This window comes from Microchirus variegatus (genome assembly GCF_963457635.1).
Source record: "Microchirus variegatus genome assembly, chromosome: 19".
Taxonomy (NCBI): Eukaryota; Metazoa; Chordata; class Actinopteri; order Pleuronectiformes; family Soleidae; genus Microchirus; species Microchirus variegatus.
The window spans coordinates 247,501-271,722 of NC_139820.1; the positions used below are offsets into that span (position 1 = coordinate 247,501).

At 29.9% G+C, this 24,222-nt stretch overlaps 1 protein-coding gene across 1 annotated transcript in view; it reads right to left on the reverse strand.

Moving 5' to 3' along the window:
• Positions 1 to 24,222, reverse strand: part of mtif2 (mitochondrial translational initiation factor 2) — a gene marked incomplete at its 3' end in the record, with an annotated part of 31,474 nt that overhangs the window by 1,482 nt on the left and 5,770 nt on the right. The window lies entirely within an intron of this gene.

The following is a 24,222-nucleotide window of genomic DNA, read 5'->3' on the forward strand; positions in this document are numbered from 1 at the left end:
TTTTTTTTTGCCCAAAATGTGACCAAACGTCATACTTTACTATGTCATCGTCCTCAATGTCATACTACACTATGTCGTCCAAAATCGGAATTTTTTGAAAAAATAAAATTTGGTCCAAAATTTGACCATTTTTAAAAAAAAAAAAATTTGGTCCAAAATTTGACAAAAACAACATACTATACTATGTCGTCCAAAATCTGAAAACAATTTTAAAATTTTTCTGTAGCCCAAAATGTGACCAAACGTCATACTATACTATGTCATCGACCTCAATGTCATACTACACTATTTCATCCAAAATCTGACCATTTTTTGGAAAAAATAAATTTGGTCCAAAATTTGACAAAAACGACATACTATACTATGTCGTCCAAAATCGGATTTTTTTTTTTTTTTTGCCCAAAATGTGACCAAACGTCATACTATACTAGGTCATCGACCTCAATGTCATACTACACTATTTCGTCCATAATCGGACCATTTTTTGAAAAAATAAAATTTGGTCCAAAATTTGACCATTTTTAAAAAAAATTAATTTTGGTCCAAAATTTGACAAAAACGACATACTATACTATGTCGTCCAAAATCGGAATTTTTTGAAAAAATAAAATTTGGTCCAAAATTTGACCATTTTTCTGAAAAAATAAATTTGGTCCAAAATTTGACAAAAACGACATACTACACTATGTCGTCCAAAATCGGATTTTTTTTTTTTTTTCCCCAAAATGTGACCAAACGTCATACTATACTATGTCATCGACCTCAATGTCATACGACACTATTTCGTCCATAATCTGACCATTTTTTGAAAAAATAAAATTTGGTCCAAAATTTGACCATTTTTAAAAAAAATTAATTTTGGTCCAAAATTTGACAAAAACGACATACTATACTATGTCGTCCAAAATCGGAATTTTTTGAAAAAATAAAATTTGGTCCAAAATTTGACCATTTTTAAAAAAAAATAAATTTGGTCCAAAATTTGACAAAAACGACATACTATACTATGTCGTCCAAAATCGGAATTTTTTGAAAAAATAAAATTTGGTCCAAAATTTGACCATTTTTAAAAAAAAATAATTTTGGTTCAAAATTTGACAAAAACGACATACTATACTATGTCGTCCAAAATCGGAATTTTTTTTTTTTGCCCAAAATGTGACCAAACGTCATACTTTACTATGTCATCGTCCTCAATGTCATACTACACTATGTCATCCAAAATCTGACCATTTTTTGAAAAAATTAAATTTGGTCCAAAATTTGACAAAAACAACATACTATACTATGTCGTCCAAAATCTGAAAACAATTTTTAAATTTTTCTGTAGCCCAAAATGTGACCAAACGTCATACTATACTATGTCATCGACCTCAATGTCATACTACACTATTTCGTCCAAAATCTGACCATTTTTTGGAAAAAATAAATTTGGTCCAAAATTTGACAAAAACGACATACTATACTATGTCGTCCAAAATCGGATTTTTATTTTTTTTTTTGCCCAAAATGTGACCAAACGTCATACTATACTATGTCATCGTCCTCAATGTCATACTACACTATGTCATCCAAAATCTGACCATTTTTTGAAAAAATTAAATTTGGTCCAAAATTTGACAAAAACAACATACTATACTATGTCGTCCAAAATCTGAAAACAATTTTTAAATTTTTCTGTAGCCCAAAATGTGACCAAACGTCATACTATACTATGTCATCGACCTCAATGTCATACTACACTATTTCATCCAAAATCTGACCATTTTTTGGAAAAAATAAATTTGGTCCAAAATTTGACAAAAACAACATACTACACTATGTCGTCCAAAATCGGATTTTTTTTTTTTTTTTGCCCAAAATGTGACCAAACGTCATACTATACTATGTCATCGACCTCAATGTTATACTACACTATTTCGTCCATAATCTGACCATTTTTTGAAAAAATAAAATTTGGTCCAAAATTTGACCATTTTTAAAAAAAATTAATTTTGGTCCAAAATTTGACAAAAACGACATACTATACTATGTCGTCCAAAATCGGAATTTTTTGAAAAAATAAAATTTGGTCCAAAATTTGACCATTTTTAAAAAAAATTAATTTTGGTCCAAAATTTGACAAAAACGACATACTATACTATGTCGTCCAAAATCGGAATTTTTTTTTTTTGCCCAAAATGTGACCAAACGTCATACTTTACTATGTCATCGTCCTCAATGTCATACTACACTATGTCATCCAAAATCTGACCATTTTTTGAAAAAATTAAATTTGGTCCAAAATTTGACAAAAACGACATACTATACTATGTCGTCCAAAATCGGAATTTTTTGAAAAAATAAAATTTGGTCCAAAATTTGACCATTTTTAAAAAAAATTAATTTTGGTCCAAAATTTGACAAAAACAACATACTACACTATGTCGTCCAAAATCGGATTTTTTTTTTTTTTTCCCCAAAATGTGACCAAACGTCATACTATACTATGTCATCGACCTCAATGTCATACGACACTATTTCGTCCATAATCTGACCATTTTTTGAAAAAATAAAATTTGGTCCAAAATTTGACCATTTTTAAAAAAAATTAATTTTGGTCCAAAATTTGACAAAAACGACATACTATACTATGTCGTCCAAAATCGGAATTTTTTGAAAAAATAAAATTTGGTCCAAAATTTGACCATTTTTAAAAAAAATAAATTTGGTCCAAAATTTGACAAAAACGACATACTATACTATGTCGTCCAAAATCGGAATTTTTTGAAAAAATAAAATTTGGTCCAAAATTTGACCATTTTTAAAAAAAAAATAATTTTGGTTCAAAATTTGACAAAAACGACATACTATACTATGTCGTCCAAAATCGGAATTTTTTTTTTTTGCCCAAAATGTGACCAAACGTCATACTTTACTATGTCATCGTCCTCAATGTCATACTACACTATGTCATCCAAAATCTGACCATTTTTTGAAAAAATTAAATTTGGTCCAAAATTTGACAAAAACAACATACTATACTATGTCGTCCAAAATCTGAAAACAATTTTTAAATTTTTCTGTAGCCCAAAATGTGACCAAACGTCATACTATACTATGTCATCGACCTCAATGTCATACTACACTATTTCGTCCAAAATCTGACCATTTTTTGGAAAAAATAAATTTGGTCCAAAATTTGACAAAAACGACATACTATACTATGTCGTCCAAAATCGGATTTTTATTTTTTTTTTTGCCCAAAATGTGACCAAACGTCATACTATACTATGTCATCGTCCTCAATGTCATACTACACTATGTCATCCAAAATCTGACCATTTTTTGAAAAAATTAAATTTGGTCCAAAATTTGACAAAAACAACATACTATACTATGTCGTCCAAAATCTGAAAACAATTTTTAAATTTTTCTGTAGCCCAAAATGTGACCAAACGTCATACTATACTATGTCATCGACCTCAATGTCATACTACACTATTTCATCCAAAATCTGACCATTTTTTGGAAAAAATAAATTTGGTCCAAAATTTGACAAAAACAACATACTACACTATGTCGTCCAAAATCGGATTTTTTTTTTTTTTTTGCCCAAAATGTGACCAAACGTCATACTATACTATGTCATCGACCTCAATGTTATACTACACTATTTCGTCCATAATCTGACCATTTTTTGAAAAAATAAAATTTGGTCCAAAATTTGACCATTTTTAAAAAAAATTAATTTTGGTCCAAAATTTGACAAAAACGACATACTATACTATGTCGTCCAAAATCGGAATTTTTTGAAAAAATAAAATTTGGTCCAAAATTTGACCATTTTTAAAAAAAATTAATTTTGGTCCAAAATTTGACAAAAACGACATACTATACTATGTCGTCCAAAATCGGAATTTTTTTTTTTTGCCCAAAATGTGACCAAACGTCATACTTTACTATGTCATCGTCCTCAATGTCATACTACACTATGTCATCCAAAATCTGACCATTTTTTGAAAAAATTAAATTTGGTCCAAAATTTGACAAAAACGACATACTATACTATGTCGTCCAAAATCGGAATTTTTTGAAAAAATAAAATTTGGTCCAAAATTTGACCATTTTTAAAAAAAATTAATTTTGGTCCAAAATTTGACAAAAACGACATACTCTACTATGTCGTCCAAAATCGGAATTTTTTTTTTTTGCCCAAAATGTGACCAAACGTCATACTTTACTATGTCATCGTCCTCAATGTCATACTACACTATGTCATCCAAAATCTGACCATTTTTTGAAAAAATTAAATTTGGTCCAAAATTTGACAAAAACAACATACTATACTATGTCGTCCAAAATCTGAAAACAATTTTTAAATTTTTCTGTAGCCCAAAATGTGACCAAACGTCATACTATACTATGTCATCGACCTCAATGTCATACTACACTATTTCATCCAAAATCTGACCATTTTTTGGAAAAAATAAATTTGGTCCAAAATTTGACAAAAACGACATACTACACTATGTCGTCCAAAATCGGATTTTTTTTTTTTTTTTGCCCAAAATGTGACCAAACGTCATACTATACTATGTCATCGACCTCAATGTCATACTACACTATTTCGTCCATAATCGGACCATTTTTTGAAAAAATAAAATTTGGTCCAAAATTTGACCATTTTTAAAAAAAAATAATTTTGGTCCAAAATTTGACAAAAACGACATACTATACTATGTCGTCCAAAATCGGAATTTTTTGAAAAAATAAAATTTGGTCCAAAATTTGACAAAAACGACATACTACACTATGTCGTCCAAAATCGGATTTTTTTTTCTTTTTTTGCCCAAAATGTGACCAAACGTCATACTATACTATGTCATCGACCTCAATGTCATACTACACTATTTCGTCCATAATCTGACCATTTTTTGAAAAAATAAAATTTGGTCCAAAATTTGACCATTTTTAAAAAAAATTAATTTTGGTCCAAAATTTGACAAAAACGACATACTATACTATGTCGTCCAAAATCGGAATTTTTTTTTTTTTTTGCCCAAAATGTGACCAAACGTCATACTTTACTATGTCATCGTCCTCAATGTCATACTACACTATGTCATCCAAAATCTGACCATTTTTTGAAAAAATTAAATTTGGTCCAAAATTTGACAAAAACAACATACTATACTATGTCGTCCAAAATCTGAAAACAATTTTTAAATTTTTCTGTAGCCCAAAATGTGACCAAACGTCATACTATACTATGTCATCGACCTCAATGTCATACTACACTATTTGGTCCAAAATCTGACCATTTTTTGGAAAAAATAAATTTGGTCCAAAATTTGACAAAAACGACATACTATACTATGTCGTCCAAAATCGGAATTTTTTGAAAAAATAAAATTTGGTCCAAAATTTGACCATTTTTAAAAAAAATTAATTTTGGTCCAAAATTTGACAAAAACGACATACTCTACTATGTCGTCCAAAATCGGAATTTTTTTTTTTTGCCCAAAATGTGACCAAACGTCATACTTTACTATGTCATCGTCCTCAATGTCATACTACACTATGTCATCCAAAATCTGACCATTTTTTGAAAAAATTAAATTTGGTCCAAAATTTGACAAAAACGACATACTATACTATGTCGTCCAAAATCGGAATTTTTTGAAAAAATAAAATTTGGTCCAAAATTTGACCATTTTTAAAAAAAATTTATTTTGGTCCAAAATTTAACAAAAACGACATACTATACTATGTCGTCCAAAATCGGAATTTTTTTTTTTTGCCCAAAATGTGACCAAACGTCATACTTTACTATGTCATCGTCCTCAATGTCATACTACACTATGTCATCCAAAATCTGACCATTTTTTGAAAAAATTAAATTTGGTCCAAAATTTGACAAAAACGACATACTATACTATGTCGTCCAAAATCGGAATTTTTTGAAAAAATAAAATTTGGTCCAAAATTTGACCATTTTTAAAAAAAATTAATTTTGGTCCAAAATTTGACAAAAACGACATACTATACTATGTCGTCCAAAATCGGAATTTTTTTTTTTTGCCCAAAATGTGACCAAACGTCATACTTTACTATGTCATCGTCCTCAATGTCATACTACACTATGTCATCCAAAATCTGACCATTTTTTGAAAAAATTAAATTTGGTCCAAAATTTGACAAAAACAACATACTATACTATGTCGTCCAAAATCTGAAAACAATTTTTAAATTTTTCTGTAGCCCAAAATGTGACCAAACGTCATACTATACTATGTCATCGACCTCAATGTCATACTACACTATTTCATCCAAAATCTGACCATTTTTTGGAAAAAATAAATTTGGTCCAAAATTTGACAAAAACGACATACTACACTATGTCGTCCAAAATCGGATTTTTTTTTTTTTTTTGCCCAAAATGTGACCAAACGTCATACTATACTATGTCATCGACCTCAATGTCATACTACACTATTTCGTCCATAATCGGACCATTTTTTGAAAAAATAAAATTTGGTCCAAAATTTGACCATTTTTAAAAAAAATTAATTTTGGTCCAAAATTTGACAAAAACGACATACTATACTATGTCGTCCAAAATCGGAATTTTTTGAAAAAATAAAATTTGGTCCAAAATTTGACAAAAACGACATACTACACTATGTCGTCCAAAATCGGATTTTTTTTTCTTTTTTTGCCCAAAATGTGACCAAACGTCATACTATACTATGTCATCGACCTCAATGTCATACTACACTATTTCATCCAAAATCTGACCATTTTTTGGAAAAAATAAATTTGGTCCAAAATTTGACAAAAACGACATACTATACTATGTCGTCCAAAATCGGAATTTTTTTTTTTTTTTGCCCAAAATGTGACCAAACATCATACTATACTATGTCATCGACCTCAATGTCATACTACACTATTTCATCCAAAATCTGACCATTTTTTGGAAAAAATAAATTTGGTCCAAAATTTGACAAAAACGACATACTATACTATGTCGTCCAAAATCGGAATTTTTTTTTTTTTTTTGCCCAAAATGTGACCAAACATCATACTATACTATGTCATCGACCTCAATGTCATACTACACTATTTCGTCCAAAATCTGACCATTTTTGGAAAAAATGAAATTTGGTCCAAAATTTGACAAAAACAACATACTATACTATGTCGTCCAAAATCGGAATTTTTTTTTTTTTTTGCCCAAAATGTGACCAAACGTCATACTATACTATGTCATCGTCCTCAATGTCATACTACACTATTTCGTCCAAAATCTGACCATTTTTTGTAAAAAATGAATTTGGTCCAAAATTTGACAAAAACGACATACTATACTATGTCGTCCAAAATTGGAATTTTTTATTTTTTTTTGCCCAAAATGTGACCAAACATCATACTATACTATGTCATCGACCTCAATGTCATACTACACTATTTCGTCCATAATCTGACCATTTTTTGAAAAAATAAAATTTGGTCTAAAATTTGACAAAAACAACATACGATACTGTCGTCCAAAATCTGATTTTTTTTTTTTTTTTTGCCCAAAATGTGACCAAACGTCATACTATACTATGTCATCGACCTCAATGTCATAATACACTATTTCGTCCAAAATCTGACCATTTTTTGGAAAAAATGAATTTGGTCCAAAATTTGACAAAAACGACATACTATACTATGTCGTCCAAAATCGGAATTTTTTTTTTTTTTTGCCCAAAATGTGACCAAACATCATACTATACTATGTCATCGACCTCAATGTCATACTACACTATTTCGTCCAAAATCTGACCATTTTTTGAAAAAATAAAATTTGGTCCAAAATTTGACAAAAACAACATACGATACTGTCGCCCAAAATCGGATTTTTTTTTTTTTTTTGCCCAAAATGTGACCAAACGTCATACTATACTATGTCATCGTCCGCAATGTCATACTACACTATTTTGTCCAAAATCTGACCATTTTTTGAAAAAATAAAATTTGGTCCAAAACTTGACCGTTAAAAAAAAAAAAAAAATTTGGTCCAAAATTTGACAAAAACGACATACTATACTATGTCGTCCAAAATCGGATTTTTTTTTTTTTTTTTGCCCAAAATGTGACCAAACGTCATACTATACTATGTCATCGACCTCAATGTCATACTACACTATTTCATCCAAAATCTGACCATTTTTTGGAAAAAATAAATTTGGTCCAAAATTTGACAAAAACGACATACTATACTATGTCGTCCAAAATCGGAATTTTTTTTTTTTTTTTGCCCAAAATGTGACCAAACATCATACTATACTATGTCATCGACCTCAATGTCATACTACACTATTTCGTCCAAAATCTGACCATTTTTGGAAAAAATGAAATTTGGTCCAAAATTTGACAAAAACAACATACTATACTATGTCGTCCAAAATCGGAATTTTTTTTTTTTTTTGCCCAAAATGTGACCAAACGTCATACTATACTATGTCATCGTCCTCAATGTCATACTACACTATTTCGTCCAAAATCTGACCATTTTTTGTAAAAAATGAATTTGGTCCAAAATTTGACAAAAACGACATACTATACTATGTCGTCCAAAATTGGAATTTTTTATTTTTTTTTGCCCAAAATGTGACCAAACATCATACTATACTATGTCATCGACCTCAATGTCATACTACACTATTTCGTCCATAATCTGACCATTTTTTGAAAAAATAAAATTTGGTCTAAAATTTGACAAAAACAACATACGATACTGTCGTCCAAAATCTGATTTTTTTTTTTTTTTTTGCCCAAAATGTGACCAAACGTCATACTATACTATGTCATCGACCTCAATGTCATACTACACTATTTCATCCAAAATCTGACCATTTTTTGAAAAAATAAAATTTGGTCCAAAATTTGACAAAAACAACATACGATACTGTCGCCCAAAATCGGATTTTTTTTTTTTTTTTGCCCAAAATGTGACCAAACGTCATACTATACTATGTCATCGTCCTCAATGTCATACTACACTATTTTGTCCAAAATCTGACCATTTTTTGAAAAAATTAAATTTGGTCCAAAATTTGACAAAAACGACATACTATACTATGTCGTCCAAAATCGGAATTTTTTTTTTTTTTTGCCCAAAATGTGACCAAACATCATACTATACTATGTCATCGACCTCAATGTCATACTACACTATTTCATCCAAAATCTGACCATTTTTTGGAAAAAATAAATTTGGTCCAAAATTTGACAAAAACGACATACTATACTATGTCGTCCAAAATCGGAATTTTTTTTTTTTTTTGCCCAAAATGTGACCAAACGTCATACTTTACTATGTCATCGTCCTCAATGTCATACTACACTATTTCGTCCAAAATCTGACCATTTTTTGAAAAAATAAAATTTGGTCTAAAATTTGACAAAAACAACATACGATACTATGTCGTCCAAAATCGGATTTTTTTTTTTTTTTTTGCCCAAAATGTGACCAAACGTCATACTTTACTATGTCATCGTCCTCAATGTCATACTACACTATTTCATCCAAAATCTGACCATTTTTTGAAAAAATAAAATTTGGTCCAAAATTTGACAAAAACAACATACGATACTGTCGCCCAAAATCGGATTTTTTTTTTTTTTTTGCCCAAAATGTGACCAAACGTCATACTATACTATGTCATCGTCCTCAATGTCATACTACACTATTTTGTCCAAAATCTGACCATTTTTTGAAAAAATTAAATTTGGTCCAAAATTTGACAAAAACAACATACTATACTATGTCGTCCAAAATCTGAAAACAATTTTTAAATTTTTCTGTAGCCCAAAATATGACCAAACGTCATACTATACTATGTCATCGACCTCAATGTCATACTACACTATTTCATCCAAAATCTGACCATTTTTTGGAAAAAATAAATTTGGTCCAAAATTTGACAAAAACGACATACTATACTATGTCGTCCAAAATCGGATTTTTTTTTTTTTTTTTGCCCAAAATGTGACCAAACGTCATACTATACTATGTCATCGACCTCAATGTCATACTACACTATTTCATCCAAAATCTGACCATTTTTGGAAAAAATAAATTTGGTCCAAAATTTGACAAAAACGACATACTATACTGTCGTCCAAAATCGGAATTTTTTTTTTTTTTTTGCCCAAAATGTGACCAAACATCATACTATACTATGTCATCGACCTCAATGTCATACTACACTATTTCATCCAAAATCTGACCATTTTTTGGAAAAAATAAATTTGGTCCAAAATTTGACAAAAACGACATACTATACTATGTCGTCCAAAATCGGAATTTTTTTTTTTTTTTTGCCCAAAATGTGACCAAACATCATACTATACTATGTCATCGACCTCAATGTCATACTACACTATTTCGTCCAAAATCTGACCATTTTTGGAAAAAATTAAATTTGGTCCAAAATTTGACAAAAACAACATACTAAACTATGCCGTCCAAAATCGGAATTTTTTTTTTTTTTTGCCCAAAATGTGACCAAACGTCATACTATACTATGTCATCGTCCTCAATGTCATACTACACTATTTCGTCCAAAATCTGACCATTTTTTGTAAAAAATGAATTTGGTCCAAAATTTGACAAAAACGACATACTATACTATGTCGTCCAAAATCGGAATTTATTTTTTTTTTTTGCCCAAAATGTGACCAAACATCATACTATACTATGTCATCGACCTCAATGTCATACTACACTATTTCGTCCAAAATCTGACCATTTTTTGAAAAAATAAAATTTGGTCCAAAATTCTACAGAAACAACATACGATACTGTCGCCCAAAATCGGATTTTTTTTTTTTTTTTTTGCCCAAAATGTGACCAAAAGTCATACTATACTATGTCATCGTCCTCAATGTCATACTACACTATTTTGTCCAAAATCTGACCATTTTTTGAAAAAATTAAATTTGGTCCAAAATTTGACAAAAACAACATACTATACTATGTCGTCCAAAATCTGAAAACAATTTTTAAATTTTTCTGTAGCCCAAAATGTGACCAAACGTCATACTATACTATGTCATCGACCTCAATGTCATACAACACTATTTCGTCCAAAATCTGACCATTTTTTGAAAAAATAAAATTTGGTCCAAAATTTGACAAAAACAACATACGATACTGTCGCCCAAAATCAGATTTTTTTTTTTTTTTTTGCCCAAAATGTGACCAAACGTCATACTATACTATGTCATCGACCTCAATGTCATACTACACTATGTCATCCAAAATCTGACCATTTTTTGAAAAAATTAAATTTGGTCCAAAATTTGACAAAAACAACAAATTATACTATGTCGTCCAAAATCTGAAAACAATTTTTAAATTTTTCTGTAGCCCAAAATGTGACCAAACGTCATACTATACTATGTCATCGACCTCAATGTCATACTACACTTTTTCATCCAAAATCTGACCATTTTTTGGAAAAAATAAATTTGGTCCAAAATTTGACAAAAACGACATACTATACTATGTCGTCCAAAATCGGAATTTTTTTTTTTTGCCCAAAATGTGACCAAACGTCATACTATACTATGTCATCGTCCTCAATGTCATACTACACTATTTCGTCCAAAATCTGACCATTTTTTGAAAAAATAAAATTTGGTCTAAAATTTGACAAAAACAACATACGATACTGTCGCCCAAAATCAGATTTTTTTTTTTTTTTTTGCCCAAAATGTGACCAAACGTCATACTATACTATGTCATCGACCTCAATGTCATACTACACTATTTCGTCCAAAATCTGACCATTTTTTGAAAAAATAAAATTTGGTCCAAAATTTGACAAAAACAACATACGATACTGTCGCCCAAAATCGGATTTTTTTTTTTTTTTTTGCCCAAAATGTGACCAAACGTCATACTATACTATGTCATCGTCCTCAATGTCATACTACACTATTTTGTCCAAAATCTGACCATTTTTTGAAAAAATTAAATTTGGTCCAAAATTTGACAAAAACAACATACTATACTATGTCGTCCAAAATCTGAAAACAATTTTTAAATTTTTCTGTAGCCCAAAATGTGACCAAACGTCATACTATACTATGTCATCGACCTCAATGTCATACTACACTATTTCATCCAAAATCTGACCATTTTTTGGAAAAAATAAATTTGGTCCAAAATTTGACAAAAACGACATACTATACTATGTCGTCCAAAATCGGAATTTTTTTTTTTTTTTGCCCAAAATGTGACCAAACGTCATACTTTACTATGTCATCGTCCTCAATGTCATACTACACTATTTCGTCCAAAATCTGACCATTTTTTGGAAAAAATGAATTTGGTCCAAAATTTGACAAAAACGACATACTATACTATGTCATCCAAAATCAGAATTTTTTTTTTTTTTTGCCCAAAATGTGACCAAACGTCATACTATACTATGTCATCGACCTCAATGTCATAATACACTATTTCGTCCAAAATCTGACCATTTTTTGGAAAAAATGAATTTGGTCCAAAATTTGACAAAAACGACATACTATACTATGTCATCCAAAATCAGAATTTTTTTTTTTTTTTGCCCAAAATGTGACCAAACGTCATACTATACTATGTCATCGTCCGCAATGTCATACTACACTATTTTGTCCAAAATCTGACCATTTTTTGAAAAAATAAAATTTGGTCCAAAACTTGACCATTAAAAAAAAAAAAAAAATTTGGTCCAAAATTTGACAAAAACGACATACTATACTATGTCGTCCAAAATCGGATTTTTTTTTTTTTTTTTGCCCAAAATGTGACCAAACGTCATACTATACTATGTCATCGACCTCAATGTCATACTACACTATTTCATCCAAAATCTGACCATTTTTTGAAAAAATAAAATTTGGTCCAAAATTTGACAAAAACAACATACGATACTGTCGCCCAAAATCGGATTTTTTTTTTTTTTTTTGCCCAAAATGTGACCAAACGTCATACTATACTATGTCATCGTCCTCAATGTCATACTACACTATTTTGTCCAAAATCTGACCATTTTTTGAAAAAATTAAATTTGGTCCAAAATTTGACAAAAACAACATACTATACTATGTCGTCCAAAATCTGAAAACAATTTTTAAATTTTTCTGTAGCCCAAAATGTGACCAAACGTCATACTATACTATGTCATCGACCTCAATGTCATACTACACTATTTCATCCAAAATCTGACCATTTTTTGGAAAAAATAAATTGGTCCAAAATTTGACAAAAACGACATACTATACTATGTCGTCCAAAATCGGATTTTTTTTTTTTTTTTTTGCCCCAAAATGTGACCAAACATCATACTATACTATGTCATCGACCTCAATGTCATACTACACTATTTCGTCCAAAATCTGACCATTTTTGGAAAAAATTAAATTTGGTCCAAAATTTGACAAAAACAACATACTAAACTATGCCGTCCAAAATCGGAATTTTTTTTTTTTTTTTGCCCAAAATGTGACCAAACGTCATACTATACTATGTCATCGTCCTCAATGTCATACTACACTATTTCGTCCAAAATCTGACCATTTTTTGTAAAAAATGAATTTGGTCCAAAATTTGACAAAAACGACATACTATACTATGTCGTCCAAAATCGGAATTTTTTTTTTTTTTTGCCCAAAATGTGACCAAACATCATACTATACTATGTCATCGACCTCAATGTCATACTACACTATTTCGTCCAAAATCTGACCATTTTTTGAAAAAATAAAATTTGGTCCAAAATTTGACAGAAACAACATACGATACTGTCGCCCAAAATCGGATTTTTTTTTTTTTTTTTTGCCCAAAATGTGACCAAAAGTCATACTATACTATGTCATCGTCCTCAATGTCATACTACACTATTTTGTCCAAAATCTGACCATTTTTTGAAAAAATTAAATTTGGTCCAAAATTTGACAAAAACAACATACTATACTATGTCGTCCAAAATCTGAAAACAATTTTTAAATTTTTCTGTAGCCCAAAATGTGACCAAACGTCATACTATACTATGTCATCGACCTCAATGTCATACTACACTTTTTCATCCAAAATCTGACCATTTTTTGGAAAAAATAAATTTGGTCCAAAATTTGACAAAAACGACATACTATACTATGTCGTCCAAAATCGGAATTTTTTTTTTTTGCCCAAAATGTGACCAAACGTCATACTATACTATGTCATCGTCCTCAATGTCATACTACACTATTTCGTCCAAAATCTGACCATTTTTTGAAAAAATAAAATTTGGTCTAAAATTTGACAAAAACAACATACGATACTGTCGCCCAAAATCAGATTTTTTTTTTTTTTTTTGCCCAAAATGTGACCAAACGTCATACTATACTATGTCATCGACCTCAATGTCATACTACACTATTTCGTCCAAAATCTGACCATTTTTTGAAAAAATAAAATTTGGTCCAAAATTTGACAAAAACAACATACGATACTGTCGCCCAAAATCGGATTTTTTTTTTTTTTTTTGCCCAAAATGTGACCAAACGTCATACTATACTATGTCATCGTCCTCAATGTCATACTACACTATTTTGTCCAAAATCTGACCATTTTTTGAAAAAATTAAATTTGGTCCAAAATTTGACAAAAACAACATACTATACTATGTCGTCCAAAATCTGAAAACAATTTTTAAATTTTTCTGTAGCCCAAAATGTGACCAAACGTCATACTATACTATGTCATCGACCTCAATGTCATACTACACTATTTCATCCAAAATCTGACCATTTTTTGGAAAAAATAAATTTGGTCCAAAATTTGACAAAAACGACATACTATACTATGTCGTCCAAAATCGGAATTTTTTTTTTTTTTGCCCAAAATGTGACCAAACGTCATACTTTACTATGTCATCGTCCTCAATGTCATACTACACTATTTCGTCCAAAATCTGACCATTTTTTGGAAAAAATGAATTTGGTCCAAAATTTGACAAAAACGACATACTATACTATGTCATCCAAAATCAGAATTTTTTTTTTTTTTTGCCCAAAATGTGACCAAACGTCATACTATACTATGTCATCGACCTCAATGTCATAATACACTATTTCGTCCAAAATCTGACCATTTTTTGGAAAAAATGAATTTGGTCCAAAATTTGACAAAAACGACATACTATACTATGTCATCCAAAATCAGAATTTTTTTTTTTTTTTGCCCAAAATGTGACCAAACGTCATACTATACTATGTCATCGTCCGCAATGTCATACTACACTATTTTGTCCAAAATCTGACCATTTTTTGAAAAAATAAAATTTGGTCCAAAACTTGACCATTAAAAAAAAAAAAAAAAATTTGGTCCAAAATTTGACAAAAACGACATACTATACTATGTCGTCCAAAATCGGATTTTTTTTTTTTTTTTTGCCCAAAATGTGACCAAACGTCATACTATACTATGTCATCGACCTCAATGTCATACTACACTATTTCATCCAAAATCTGACCATTTTTTGAAAAAATAAAATTTGGTCCAAAATTTGACAAAAACAACATACGATACTGTCGCCCAAAATCGGATTTTTTTTTTTTTTTTTGCCCAAAATGTGACCAAACGTCATACTATACTATGTCATCGTCCTCAATGTCATACTACACTATTTTGTCCAAAATCTGACCATTTTTTGAAAAAATTAAATTTGGTCCAAAATTTGACAAAAACAACATACTATACTATGTCGTCCAAAATCTGAAAACAATTTTTAAATTTTTCTGTAGCCCAAAATGTGACCAAACGTCATACTATACTATGTCATCGACCTCAATGTCATACTACACTATTTCATCCAAAATCTGACCATTTTTTGGAAAAAATAAATTTGGTCCAAAATTTGACAAAAACGACATACTATACTATGTCGTCCAAAATCGGATTTTTTTTTTTTTTTTGCCCAAAATGTGACCAAACATCATACTATACTATGTCATCGACCTCAATGTCATACTACACTATTTCGTCCAAAATCTGACCATTTTTGGAAAAAATTAAATTTGGTCCAAAATTTGACAAAAACAACATACTAAACTATGCCGTCCAAAATCGGAATTTTTTTTTTTTTTTGCCCAAAATGTGACCAAACGTCATACTATACTATGTCATCGTCCTCAATGTCATACTACACTATTTCGTCCAAAATCTGACCATTTTTTGTAAAAAATGAATTTGGTCCAAAATTTGACAAAAACGACATACTATACTATGTCGTCCAAAATCGGAATTTTTTTTTTTTTTTGCCCAAAATGTGACCAAACATCATACTATACTATGTCATCGACCTCAATGTCATACTACACTATTTCGTCCAAAATCTGACCATTTTTTGAAAAAATAAAATTTGGTCCAAAATTTGACAGAAACAACATACGATACTGTCGCCCAAAATCGGATTTTTTTTTTTTTTTTTTGCCCAAAATGTGACCAAAAGTCATACTATACTATGTCATCGTCCTCAATGTCATACTACACTATTTTGTCCAAAATCTGACCATTTTTTGAAAAAATTAAATTTGGTCCAAAATTTGACAAAAACAACATACTATACTATGTCGTCCAAAATCTGAAAACAATTTTTAAATTTTTCTGTAGCCCAAAATGTGACCAAACGTCATACTATACTATGTCATCGACCTCAATGTCATACAACACTATTTCGTCCAAAATCTGACCATTTTTTGAAAAAATAAAATTTGGTCCAAAATTTGACAAAAACAACATACGATACTGTCGCCCAAAATCAGATTTTTTTTTTTTTTTTTGCCCAAAATGTGACCAAACGTCATACTATACTATGTCATCGACCTCAATGTCATACTACACTATGTCATCCAAAATCTGACCATTTTTTGAAAAAATTAAATTTGGTCCAAAATTTGACAAAAACAACAAATTATACTATGTCGTCCAAAATCTGAAAACAATTTTTAAATTTTTCTGTAGCCCAAAATGTGACCAAACGTCATACTATACTATGTCATCGACCTCAATGTCATACTACACTTTTTCATCCAAAATCTGACCATTTTTTGGAAAAAATAAATTTGGTCCAAAATTTGACAAAAACGACATACTATACTATGTCGTCCAAAATCGGAATTTTTTTTTTTGCCCAAAATGTGACCAAACGTCATACTATACTATGTCATCGTCCTCAATGTCATACTACACTATTTCGTCCAAAATCTGACCATTTTTTGAAAAAATAAAATTTGGTCTAAAATTTGACAAAAACAACATACGATACTGTCGCCCAAAATCAGATTTTTTTTTTTTTTTTGCCCAAAATGTGACCAAACGTCATACTATACTATGTCATCGACCTCAATGTCATACTACACTATGTCATCCAAAATCTGACCATTTTTTGAAAAAATTAAATTTGGTCCAAAATTTGACAAAAACAACATACTATACTATGTCGTCCAAAATCTGAAAACAATTTTTAAATTTTTCTGTAGCCCAAAATGTGACCAAACGTCATACTATACTATGTCATCGACCTCAATGTCATACTACACTTTTTCATCCAAAATCTGACCATTTTTTGGAAAAAATAAATTTGGTCCAAAATTTGACAAAAACGACATACTATACTATGTCGTCCAAAATCGGAATTTTTTTTTTTTGCCCAAAATGTGACCAAACGTCATACTATACTATGTCATCGACCTCAATGTCATAATACACTATTTCGTCCAAAATCTGACCATTTTTTGGAAAAAATGAATTTGGTCCAAAATTTGACAAAAACGACATACTATACTATGTCGTCCAAAATCGGAATTTTTTTTTTTTTTTTGCCCAAAATGTGACCAAACATCATACTATACTATGTCATCGACCTCAATGTCATACTACACTATTTCGTCCAAAATCTGACCATTTTTGGAAAAAATTAAATTTGGTCCAAAATTTGACAAAAACAACATACTATACTATGTCGTCCAAAATCGGAATTTTTTTTTTTTTTTGCCCAAAATGTGACCAAACGTCATACTATACTATGTCATCGACCTCAATGTCATACTACACTATTTCGTCCAAAATCTGACCATTTTTGGAAAAAATTAAATTTGGTCCAAAATTTGACAAAAACAACATACTATACTATGTCGTCCAAAATCGGAATTTTTTTTTTTTTTTGCCCAAAATGTGACCAAACGTCATACTATACTATGTCATCGTCCTCAATGTCATACTACACTATTTCGTCCAAAATCTGACCATTTTTTGTAAAAAATGAATTTGGTCCAAAATTTGACAAAAACGACATACTATACTATGTCGTCCAAAATCGGATTTTTTTTTTTTTTTTTGCCCAAAATGTGACCAAACGTCATACTATACTATGTCATCGTCCTCAATGTCATACTACACTATTTTGTCCAAAATCTGACCATTTTTTGAAAAAATTAAATTTGGTCCAAAATTTGACAAAAACAACATACTATACTATGTCGTCCAAAATCTGAAAACAATTTTTAAATTTTTCTGTAGCCCAAAATGTGACCAAACGTCATACTATACTATGTCATCGACCTCAATGTCATACTACACTATTTCATCCAAAATCTGACCATTTTTTGGAAAAAATAAATTTGGTCCAAAATTTGACAAAAACGACATACTATACTATGTCGTCCAAAATCGGAATTTTTTTTTTTTTTTTGCCCAAAATGTGACCAAACATCATACTATACTATGTCATCGACCTCAATGTCATACTACACTATTTCATCCAAAATCTGACCATTTTTTGGAAAAAATAAATTTGGTCCAAAATTTGACAAAAACGACATACTATACTATGTCGTCCAAAATCGGAATTTTTTTTTTTTTTTTGCCCAAAATGTGACCAAACATCATACTATACTATGTCATCGACCTCAATGTCATACTACACTATTTCATCCAAAATCTGACCATTTTTTGGAAAAAATAAATTTGGTCCAAAATTTGACAAAAACGACATACTATACTATGTCGTCCAAAATCGGAATTTTTTTTTTTTTTTTGCCCAAAATGTGACCAAACATCATACTATACTATGTCATCGACCTCAATGTCATACTACACTATTTCATCCAAAATCTGACCATTTTTTGGAAAAAATAAATTTGGTCCAAAATTTGACAAAAACGACATACTATACTATGTCGTCCAAAATCGGATTTTTTTTTTTTTTTTTGCCCAAAATGTGACCAAACATCATACTATACTATGTCATCGACCTCAATGTCATACTACACTATTTCGTCCAAAATCTGACAATTTTTGGAAAAAATTAAATTTGGTCCAAAATTTGACAAAAACAACATACTATACTATGTCGTCCAAAATCGGAATTTTTTTTTTTTTTGCCCAAAATGTGACCAAACGTCATACTATACTATGTCATCGTCCTCAATGTCATACTACACTATTTCGTCCAAAATCTGACCATTTTTTGTAAAAAATGAATTTGGTCCAAAATTTGACAAAAACGACATACTATACTATGTCGTCCAAAATCGGATTTTTTTTTTTTTTTTTTCCCAAAATGTGACCAAACATCATACTATACTATGTCATCGACCTCAATGTCATACTACACTATTTCGTCCAAAATCTGACCATTTTTTGAAAAAATAAAATTTGGTCCAAAATTTGACAAAAACAACATACGATACTGTCGCCCAAAATCGGATTTTTTTTTTTTTTTTTGCCCAAAATGTGACCAAACGTCATACTATACTATGTCATCGTCCTCAATGTCATACTACACTATTTTGTCCAAAATCTGACCATTTTTTGAAAAAATTAAATTTGGTCCAAAATTTGACAAAAACAACATACTATACTATGTCGTCCAAAATCTGAAAACAATTTTTAAATTTTTCTGTAGCCCAAAATGTGACCAAACGTCATACTATACTATGTCATCGACCTCAATGTCATACTACACTATTTCATCCAAAATCTGACCATTTTTTGGAAAAAATAAATTTGGTCCAAAATTTGACAAAAACGACATACTATACTATGTCGTCCAAAATCGGAATCTTTTTTTTTTTTTGCCCAAAATGTGACCAAACGTCATACTATACTATGTCATCGACCTCAATGTCATACTACACTATTTCGTCCAAAATCTGACCATTTTTTGAAAAAATAAAATTTGGTCCCAAATTTGACCATTTTTAAAAAAAAATAAAATTTGGTCCAAAATTTGACAAAAACGACATACTATACTATGTCGTCCAAAATCGGAATTTTTTTTTTTTTTTTGCCCAAAATGTGACCAAACGTCATACTATACTATGTCATCGTCCTCAATGTCATACTACACTATTTCGTCCAAAATCGGACCATTTTTGGAAAAAATTAAATTTGGTCCAAAATTTGACAAAAACGACATACTATACTATGTCGTCCAAAATCGGAATTTTTTTTTTTTTTTGCCCAAAATGTGACCAAACGTCATACTATACTATGTCATCGTCCTCAATGTCATACTACACTATTTTGTCCAAAATCTGACCATTTTTTGAAAAAATTAAATTTGGTCCAAAATTTGACAAAAACAACATACTATACTATGTCGTCCAAAATCTGAAAACAATTTTTAAATTTTTCTGTAGCCCAAAATGTGACCAAACGTCATACTATACTATGTCATCGACCTCAATGTCATACTACACTATTTCGTCCAAAATCTGACCATTTTTTGGAAAAAATAAATTTGGTCCAAAATTTGACAAAAACGACATACTATACTATGTCGTCCAAAATCGGAATTTTTTTTTTTTTTTTGCCCAAAATGTGACCAAACATCATACTATACTATGTCATCGACCTCAATGTCATACTACACTATTTCGTCCAAAATCTGACCATTTTTTGAAAAAATAAAATTTGGTCCAAAATTTGACAAAAACAACATACGATACTGTCGCCCAAAATCGGATTTTTATTTTTTTTTTTGCCCAAAATGTGACCAAACGTCATACTATACTATGTCATCGTCCTCAATGTCATACTACACTATTTTGTCCAAAATCTGACCATTTTTTGAAAAAATTAAATTTGGTCCAAAATTTGACAAAAACAACATACTATACTATGTCGTCCAAAATCTGAAAACAATTTTTAAATTTTTCTGTAGCCCAAAATGTGACCAAACGTCATACTATACTATGTCATCGACCTCAATGTCATACTACACTATTTCATCCAAAATCTGACCATTTTTTGGAAAAAATAAATTTGGTCCAAAATTTGACAAAAACGACATACTATACTATGTCGTCCAAAATCGGATTTTTTTTTTTTTTTGCCCAAAATGTGACCAAACGTCATACTATACTATGTCATCGTCCTCAATGTCATACTACACTATTTTGTCCAAAATCTGACCATTTTTTGAAAAAATTAAATTTGGTCCAAAATTTGACAAAAACAACATACTATACTATGTCGTCCAAAATCTGAAAACAATTTTTAAATTTTTCTGTAGCCCAAAATGTGACCAAACGTCATACTATACTATGTCATCGACCTCAATGTCATACTACACTATTTCATCCAAAATCTGACCATTTTTTGGAAAAAATAAATTTGGTCCAAAATTTGACAAAAACGACATACTATACTATGTCGTCCAAAATCGGAATTTTTTTTTTTTTTTTTCCCAAAATGTGACCAAACGTCATACTATACTATGTCATCGACCTCAATGTCATACTACACTATTTCGTCCAAAATCTGACCATTTTTTGTAAAAAATGAATTTGGTCCAAAATTTGACAAAAACGACATACGATACTATGTCGTCCAAAATCAGAATTTTTTTTTTTTTTGCCCAAAATGTGACCAAACGTCATACTATACTATGTCATCGTCCTCAATGTCATACTACACTATTTTGTCCAAAATCTGACCATTTTTTGAAAAAATTAAATTTGGTCCAAAATTTGACAAAAACAACATACTATACTATGTCGTCCAAAATCTGAAAACAATTTTTAAATTTTTCTGTAGCCCAAAATGTGACCAAACGTCATACTATACTATGTCATCGACCTCAATGTCATACTACACTATTTCATCCAAAATCTGACCATTTTTTGGAAAAAATAAATTTGGTCCAAAATTTGACAAAAACGACATACTACACTATGTCGTCCAAAATCGGAATTTTTTTTTTTTTTTGCCCAAAATGTGACCAAACGTCATACTATACTATGTCATCGACCTCAATGTCATACTACACTATTTCGTCCAAAATCTGACCATTTTTTGAAAAAATAAAATTTGGTCCAATATTTGACCATTTTAAAAAAAAAATTAAATTTGGTCCAAAATTTGACAAAAACGACATACTATACTATGTCGTCCAAAATCGGAATTTTTTGAAAAAATAAAATTTGGTCCAATATTTGACCATTTTTAAAAAAAAATTAAATTTGGTCCAAAATTTGACAAAAACGACATACTATACTATGTCGTCCAAAATCGGAATTTTTTGAAAAAATAAAATTTGGTCCAAAATTTGACCATTTTTAAAAAAATTAATTTTGGTCCAAAATTTGACAAAAACGACATACTATACTATGTCGTCCAAAATCTGAAAACAATTTTTAAATTTTTCTGTAGCCCAAAATGTGACCAAACGTCATACTATACTATGTCATCGACCTCAATGTCATACTACACTATTTCGTCCAAAATCTGACCATTTTTTGAAAAAATTAAATTTGGTCCAAAATTTGACAAAAACAACATACTATACTATGTCGTCCAAAATCTAAAAACAATTTTTAAATTTTTCTGTAGCCCAAAATGTGACCAAACGTCATACTATACTATGTCATCGACCTCAATGTCATACTACACTATTTCGTCCAAAATCTGACCATTTTTTGAAAAAATAAAATTTGGTCCAAATTTGACAAAAACAACATACTATACTATGTCGTCCAAAATCTGAAAAAAAAATTTAAATTTTTCTGTAGCCCAAAATGTGACCAAACGTCATACTATACTATGTCATCGACCTCAATGTCATACTACACTATTTCGTCCAAAATCTGACCATTTTTTGAAAAAATAAAATTTGGTCCAAAATTTGACAAAAACAACATACGATACTGTCGCCCAAAATCGGATTTTTTTTTTTTTTTTGCCCAAAATGTGACCAAACGTCATACTATACTATGTCATCGACCTCAATGTCATACTACACTATTTCATCCAAAATCTGACCATTTTTTGGAAAAAATAAATTTGGTCCAAAATTTGACAAAAACGACATACTATACTATGTCGTCCAAAATCGGAATTTTTTTTTTTTTTTTGCCCAAAATGTGACCAAACATCATACTATACTATGTCATCGACCTCAATGTCATACTACACTATTTCGTCCAAAATCTGACCATTTTTTGAAAAAATAAAATTTGGTCCAAAATTTGACAAAAACAACATACGATACTGTCGCCCAAAATCAGATTTTTTTTTTTTTTTTGCCCAAAATGTGACCAAACGTCATACTATACTATGTCATCGACCTCAATGTCATACTACACTATTTCGTCCAAAATCTGACCATTTTTTGAAAAAATTAAATTTGGTCCAAAATTTGACAAAAACAACATACTATACTATGTCGTCCAAAATCTGAAAACAATTTTTCAATTTTTTTGTAGCCCAAAATGTGTCCAAAACGTCATACTATACTATGTCATCGACCTCAATGTCATAATACACTATTTCGTCCAAAATCTGACCATTTTTTGAAAAAATTAAATTTGGTCCAAAATTTGACAAAAACGACATACTACACTATTTCGTCCAAAATCGGATTTTTTTTTTTTTTTTTGCCCAAAATGTGACCAAAACGTCCTACCATACTATGTCATCGACCTCAATGTCATACTACACTATTTCGTCCAAAATCTGACCATTTTAAAAAAAATAAAATTTGGTCCAAAATTTGACCATTTAAAAAAAAAAAAAAATTTGGTCCAAAATTTGACAAAAACGACATACTATATACTATGTCGTCCAAAATCGGATTTTTTATTTTTTTTTTTGCCCAAAATGTGACCAAACGTCATACTATACTATGTCATCGACCTCAATGTCATACT